At 37.5% G+C, this 6,118-nt stretch overlaps 1 long non-coding RNA gene across 2 annotated transcripts in view; it reads left to right on the forward strand.

The window, feature by feature from the left end:
- Positions 1–4,166, forward strand: part of LOC144973613 (uncharacterized) — a 39,399-nt gene extending 35,233 nt beyond the window's left edge. Inside the window, exon 3 of one of the 2 annotated variants that reach the window (XR_013645598.1) lies at positions 3,924–4,166. This is a non-coding gene — a long non-coding RNA (uncharacterized LOC144973613). The remainder of the gene's footprint in view (positions 1–3,923) is intronic. The other variant, XR_013645599.1, reaches the window with a different exon arrangement.
- Positions 4,167–6,118: the final 1,952 nt, after the last annotated feature.

The following is a 6,118-nucleotide window of genomic DNA, read 5'->3' on the forward strand; positions in this document are numbered from 1 at the left end:
ACATTTTTGGAGATCCAAGACGATAATAAAGCAATGATTTAATTTTTGGTTTTTAAGTCTGATTCTGTTTCGTACTGCGGTTTTTAATCTTTCTTTCTTTGATTTTTTAAAATTGTTTTTTTTTTTTGTAAAGGGGAGGGGTGGGGGTGGGAGGTCGGTTCCCTTTTTGTGGTTTTTTTGTTTTGTTTGTTTAACTTAGTATTTTCTTTATCTAAATTTTGTTTGTTTGTTTGTCTCTGGATTTCTGATTGGCTAGTTTTGTTCACAAGTAACTCTCCGGAATGTAAATAAATGTTGTCACTCGAAATTAACCAGGAGAGACATTGTGTGAATTCTCAAATAACATTGAAAATAAAGACGCTAATGTGAAGATATGTCAAAAAGTATATTTGGGATGGATCTGCCCCTGAAATGTATTTTAGTTTTTAACTTTTGAGGATCATCCCATCTATAAATCAATGGTGTGGTGATGATGATGATGATGATGATGATGATGATGATGATGATGATGATGATGATGATGATGGTGATGATGATGATGATGATGAAGATGATGATGATGATGATGATGATGATGATGATGATGATGATGAAGATGATGATGATGATGATGATGATGATGATGAGATGATGATGATGATGATGATGATGATGATGATGATGATGATGATGATGATGATGATGATGATGATGATGATGATGATGATGATGATGATGATGATGATGATGATGATGATGATGAGATGATGATGATGATGATGATGATGATGATGATGATGATGAGATGATGAGATGATGATGATGATGATGATGATGATGATGAGATGATGATGATGATGATGAGATGATGATGATGATGATGTGTGATGATGATTATGATGGAAGATGATGTTATGATGATGATGATGATGAAGATGATGAAGATGATGTGTGATGATGATGATGATGATGATGGTGATGATGATGATGATGAATGATGATGATGATGATGAGAGTGATGATGATTGATGAATGATGATGATGATGATGATGATGATGATGAGATGATGATGATGATGATGATGAATGATGATGATGATGATGATGATGATGATGATGATGAATGATGATGATGATGATGATGATGATATGATGATGATGATGATGATGATGATAGATGATGATGATGATATGATGATGATGATGATGATGATGATGATGATGATGAATGATGATGATGATGAGATGATGATGATGATGATGATGATGATGATGATGATGATGATGATGATGATGATGATGATGATGATGATGATGATGATGATAGATGATGATGATGATGATGATGATGTGATGATGATGTGATGATATGATGATGATGATGATGATGATGATGTGATGATGATGATGATTGATGATGATGATGATGATGATGATGATGATGAGATGATGATGAGATGATGATGAGATGAAGAATGATGATATGAGAGTGAGATGATGATGATGATGATGATGATGATGATAACAGAGAATGAAAAGAAGTAATAGAGAACAGGGAGAATAATGTGAGGAGTAAGAAGAAGAGAAGGCTAAGGACGAAAAAGATGAAAATAGCAAGGAAGATAAAATTCAATCAATAATCTTATATCATCAATAACTATTGACGATGGTCTGCCCATTTGTAATAATATACTGTTGCGAAAAATCTAGTTTTCCCTGAATTTAGATGTAAACAAATTGCTGCTTGAATTGTCCATAATAACGAAAAATTCCATTTTATATAAATTATAAACTTAGTATGTTGAAGTTAAAATAAATAGTCGTACATAAGAATTTTACGCTAATCCTTAAGTACTTTCCGCCAAATCTGACAGTCCCAGCGACCCATTCATGCCGAGTGGACGGAGGGGTCAGAAAATAAATCTCGGCTCCACCCGGGGATCGATCTTGGTCCCTTTGGGTGTGTAGCGAGTGCTCTACCAACTGAGCTATCGGGACCCCCCCCCCCCCCCCCCCCCCCCACCCTACATAAAAATTACATAATATAAATTATGTACTATAACTTATGAAATATTGTACTAGGCCAGTGACATAAAATTCCTCGCCACTCCTTCCCCTTATCGTCCAATCACTCACTCACTCACTCACCCTCTACACTGCCATTCTCTCTTTTTTCTTTTTAAATTATATTTTTTTAAATTGGCCAGAAAACTCGTCCTTCAAATATCGATCGATCAAAATGACTCTCGTCATGGCAAAAACTCTCAAACCTGGGACCTCGGAAATTCAAACGTTTAAGGGTTTTGTCAAGTTGAGAGTCACTTTAATCAATCGATATTTTAAGGACGAGTTTTCTGACCAAAATTCAAAATACGTGGGGTTTTTTTGGGGTTTTTTTTTTACAGAGTGCAGCAGTACACTCCCGATATTTCGTCATCAGGCTTTGACAGATACTTCATCATTCATCTATATTAAAATGTCTACTCGTACGCAAACACACTTGTGATGAATTAGCTAGGCGTACTCGTGCATTTTATCCATACATACATACAGCGTCTTTCAACACAAGGCTCACGTTTTGACTGACCACTGTCAATGTCGTCAGCTAAATCAATGATGTTATTATGTGTATATATTACGTGTGACCCATCGTCTCAAAACGGTATTATAATCAGCGTGGCTCAGCGGTATGGCGTTTGCTTCGTACCCGAAAGGTACCGAGTTCGAATATCCGCTGTGCTGTGTGGCCATTAAGCAAGTCACCTCACCCTAGCTCAGTTTGCGGCGCTGCACTGCGACTGACGCCTGGGATATTCCAGTATTCCCTTGGAATAGATCCTAGAGACAAATTTCCCCTATGGGCTATGTGGTCTAGTGGTATGACACTCGCTTTCGGATCGGAAGGTCCTGGGTTCGAGCCTCGATCGGACCATAATTGAGTTCTTGAAAAAGGCTCTTTACTCACATTCTCTCACCGTACTCAGGTGTAAAATGAATATCTGGCCGTGAATAGCATTGTCTGTGCGAAAAAATATTGTAATATCGCCTAACAGGCGTCATATCTCGTTCTACGTGTTACGTAATGCTGTTGGCCAGGACCCCTTGAAAAGCGCTTTGAGCACGTTTAGTGGATATTGCCCTTTATAAAAGGTCAATTTTTTCTAATAAAGGGAATTTTATATATTTATTTATCCATTTTTGGTATAATTAAAATTCTGAAAATCGTGAGGCAGTAGGTTTTGGAAAATTATTTACATAGTCACACAGAAAACAAATTGACTCAACTCAAGTTTTATAGATAGTTTGCGCTTGGCTAAGAAGTTCGCAACATTGCCATCCGGAAGTATAACGGACACAAAACTGTGTGTAACCATGATCGTTTATAGCCTGGTTAATACAGTGTAGTGAGAATTACTCATAAACGCGGATGGCAAAAAAAAACAAACAAAAAAAAAAAAAAACAATAACAAAGACCTGAGTGACGTCAACTTCGAACTATATATATATATATATATATATATATATATATATATATTATATATATATATATATATATATATATAATTATTCAAATATTTAGCATTTGAGACCTCCCGACATATAACCAATTTGAGGGGATTGGTCACATAAAATGATGTGCGATAATGTGTGAACTGTCCTAATTGAAAGTTCGTCAGAGGTCATGTACCTGTTTGTTTTTTTTAACTCACGATTTCAATAATAAACCCCAACAACAACAACAAAAAGTCGCTTTATCAATCAGTACTATCAGTCGGCAAAGAACTTTGATACTTAAACTTCATTAATATGTGCTAATCTCATCATTGATACAACACCTTTTTGCACTCCCCCCCCCCCCCCCGCTTTTATACTATGGTTGTCCGTTTTTCTATTATTGCTGTAACTGAATCAATTCTGTTATATAATTCTTCTTCTTCTTTCAGCTTATCCCGCAGTTTGCAGTGTTGCCATAATGAATGCCAGATCTCCATGCATCTCGGTTCAGCGCATCATCTTCCTCCAGGTCCAGTTCTTTCATAATAATATCGTCCTTTACCGTATCCCACCATCTAGTCTTTGGGATCCCTTTTTCCTCTTCCTCGCTTGTTGTAAGTCCACTAGTTTCCTTCCCACGTACTCCCTATCTCTTTACATTTCTCTCTGCAATAGCCGAAAATGCTGGGTCACCTCCAATCGCATTTTGACAGGACATGGCAGAACCGCAGCTAACATGCATAGATGGAATCTGAGAGAATCAGATGCATGCCATCATTGCCAAGGAGGCCCTGAGACAATGGACCACATTGTCATCCACTGCCCAGTAACAAGCCTATCAGGAGGCTACAAGACAGCCTATAAGGCAGGAAAAGAATTTGAAGAATGGATTAAAAGATTCAAAATAGAGGTGTAGCCATTCGATACTACTAGTACATTTTGTTATATAATTGGATTCAATAGTCTGATGTCACGTCGCCCAGCAACGGCGGCCATCGTGGTTCTAAATAAAAATAATCTGTACTTTTTATTCTTCATGCTGGCTCGAAGTTTTCATATGTCTTGTGATCAGAATGTATAAAAGTCAAAACATGATCATATTTATTATGTTTTTTTCTCTCTCTGGATACGCTTTTATGCTCGTCGGAGAAATATTTCATAAGGGCATCCACCATTGTTCTGATAGTTTAGAGTCAGTTACTAAGTTACCATGCGTCATTACGAGGGAAGTGACGTCATGACTGTTGGAGCGTATTATGATAAGTCAATTTATATTACGCTGTCGATTATCGGACATGTGAAAAAATACTCAAGTAGGGTCTCACTGTATCTAAAAAAAAAAAATATAGACTTTAAATGAATTCTTTACTGCTGCTTTTATTCACTCTTGGATTTTTTAAGTGGGCTCGTGGGTGCAAATACGCTTCAACAGTCGTAACGTCATTTCCCTCGTAATGACGCATGGTAACTTAGTAAATGGCTCTGAACTATCGGAACAATGGCGGATGCTAGACTATAAAAGTTCATGGTTATACATAGTTTTGTGTGTTGGTCCGTTATTCTTCAGGATGGCAATGTTGTGAGATTCTTAGCCAAGCGCATACTATCTATAGTCGACTCTGGACAAGTTTGATTATAGTTATCAATATTACATAATATGTCACCAAAAATTACTTATAGATAGTATGCGCTTGGCTATGAATCTCACAACATTGTCATCCGGAAGTAAAAAGGTCCAACACAAACAACTATGTGTAACCATGAACGTATATAGTCTGGTTAATACAGTTTAGTGAGAATTACTCATAAACGCGGATGGCAAAAAACAATAACAAAGGGAGGAGTGACGGCAACTTTATCTATCAATACATGTAATTGATAACAATGACAGATACATGATTAACTCGTCAACCGATTCCAGGAAGCTAGCCTTTGATTGCTAGACAAAGCATTTAGTTGTGCGGCTATATGGTCGAGTGGTATGACACTCGCTTTCGGATCGGATGGTCCTGGGTTCGAGCTTCGCTCAGCGCATAGTTAATGAGTCCTTGGAAAAGACTCTTTACTCACATTATCTCACCGTACTCAGGTGTAAAATGAGTACCTGGCCGTCAACAGCGTTGTCACTGTGGGATTTTATTTTTTTTGTAATTTCGCCTAATAGGTGTCGTGTCTCGTTCTACATGTTACGTGTTGCTGTTGGTCAGGGACCCTTTGTAAAACGCTTTGCGCACATTTAGTGGATATTGCGCTATATAAGACCTCTAGCTTAAGGCTAGTTTAGTTTAGGTTTGACGTAAATCGTGTAAGTAATTTATGCCCTGGGTCATGTTATATCCTTCCCTTCAGGTTCATAAGGTTCAAGGAACGGAGTTTAACCCGGTTTCAAAAGCATGAAACAGACAATAGTAATTGTTTGCTATCATTTTAATAGGACGTTAAGCTATCGCAAAGTACTTTCCGGCAGATCTAACAGACCCCTAGCTACCCAATCACCTCTGGGTGGACAGGGGTTCAGAAAAAAAAATCTCTACTTCTCCCGGGATCAATCAAAGTCCAACTGAGCCCCGTTATGTGTTACTATCTGTGATAAATTATGTCACACAGATCTAGAGGCATTTTTAAACATGGGGGTGAGAAAAAC

Source organism: Berghia stephanieae, chromosome 5 (genome assembly GCF_034508935.2).
Source record: "Berghia stephanieae isolate SIO BIC M18660-M18661 chromosome 5, UCSD_Bste_1.3, whole genome shotgun sequence".
Taxonomy (NCBI): Eukaryota; Metazoa; Mollusca; class Gastropoda; order Nudibranchia; family Aeolidiidae; genus Berghia; species Berghia stephanieae.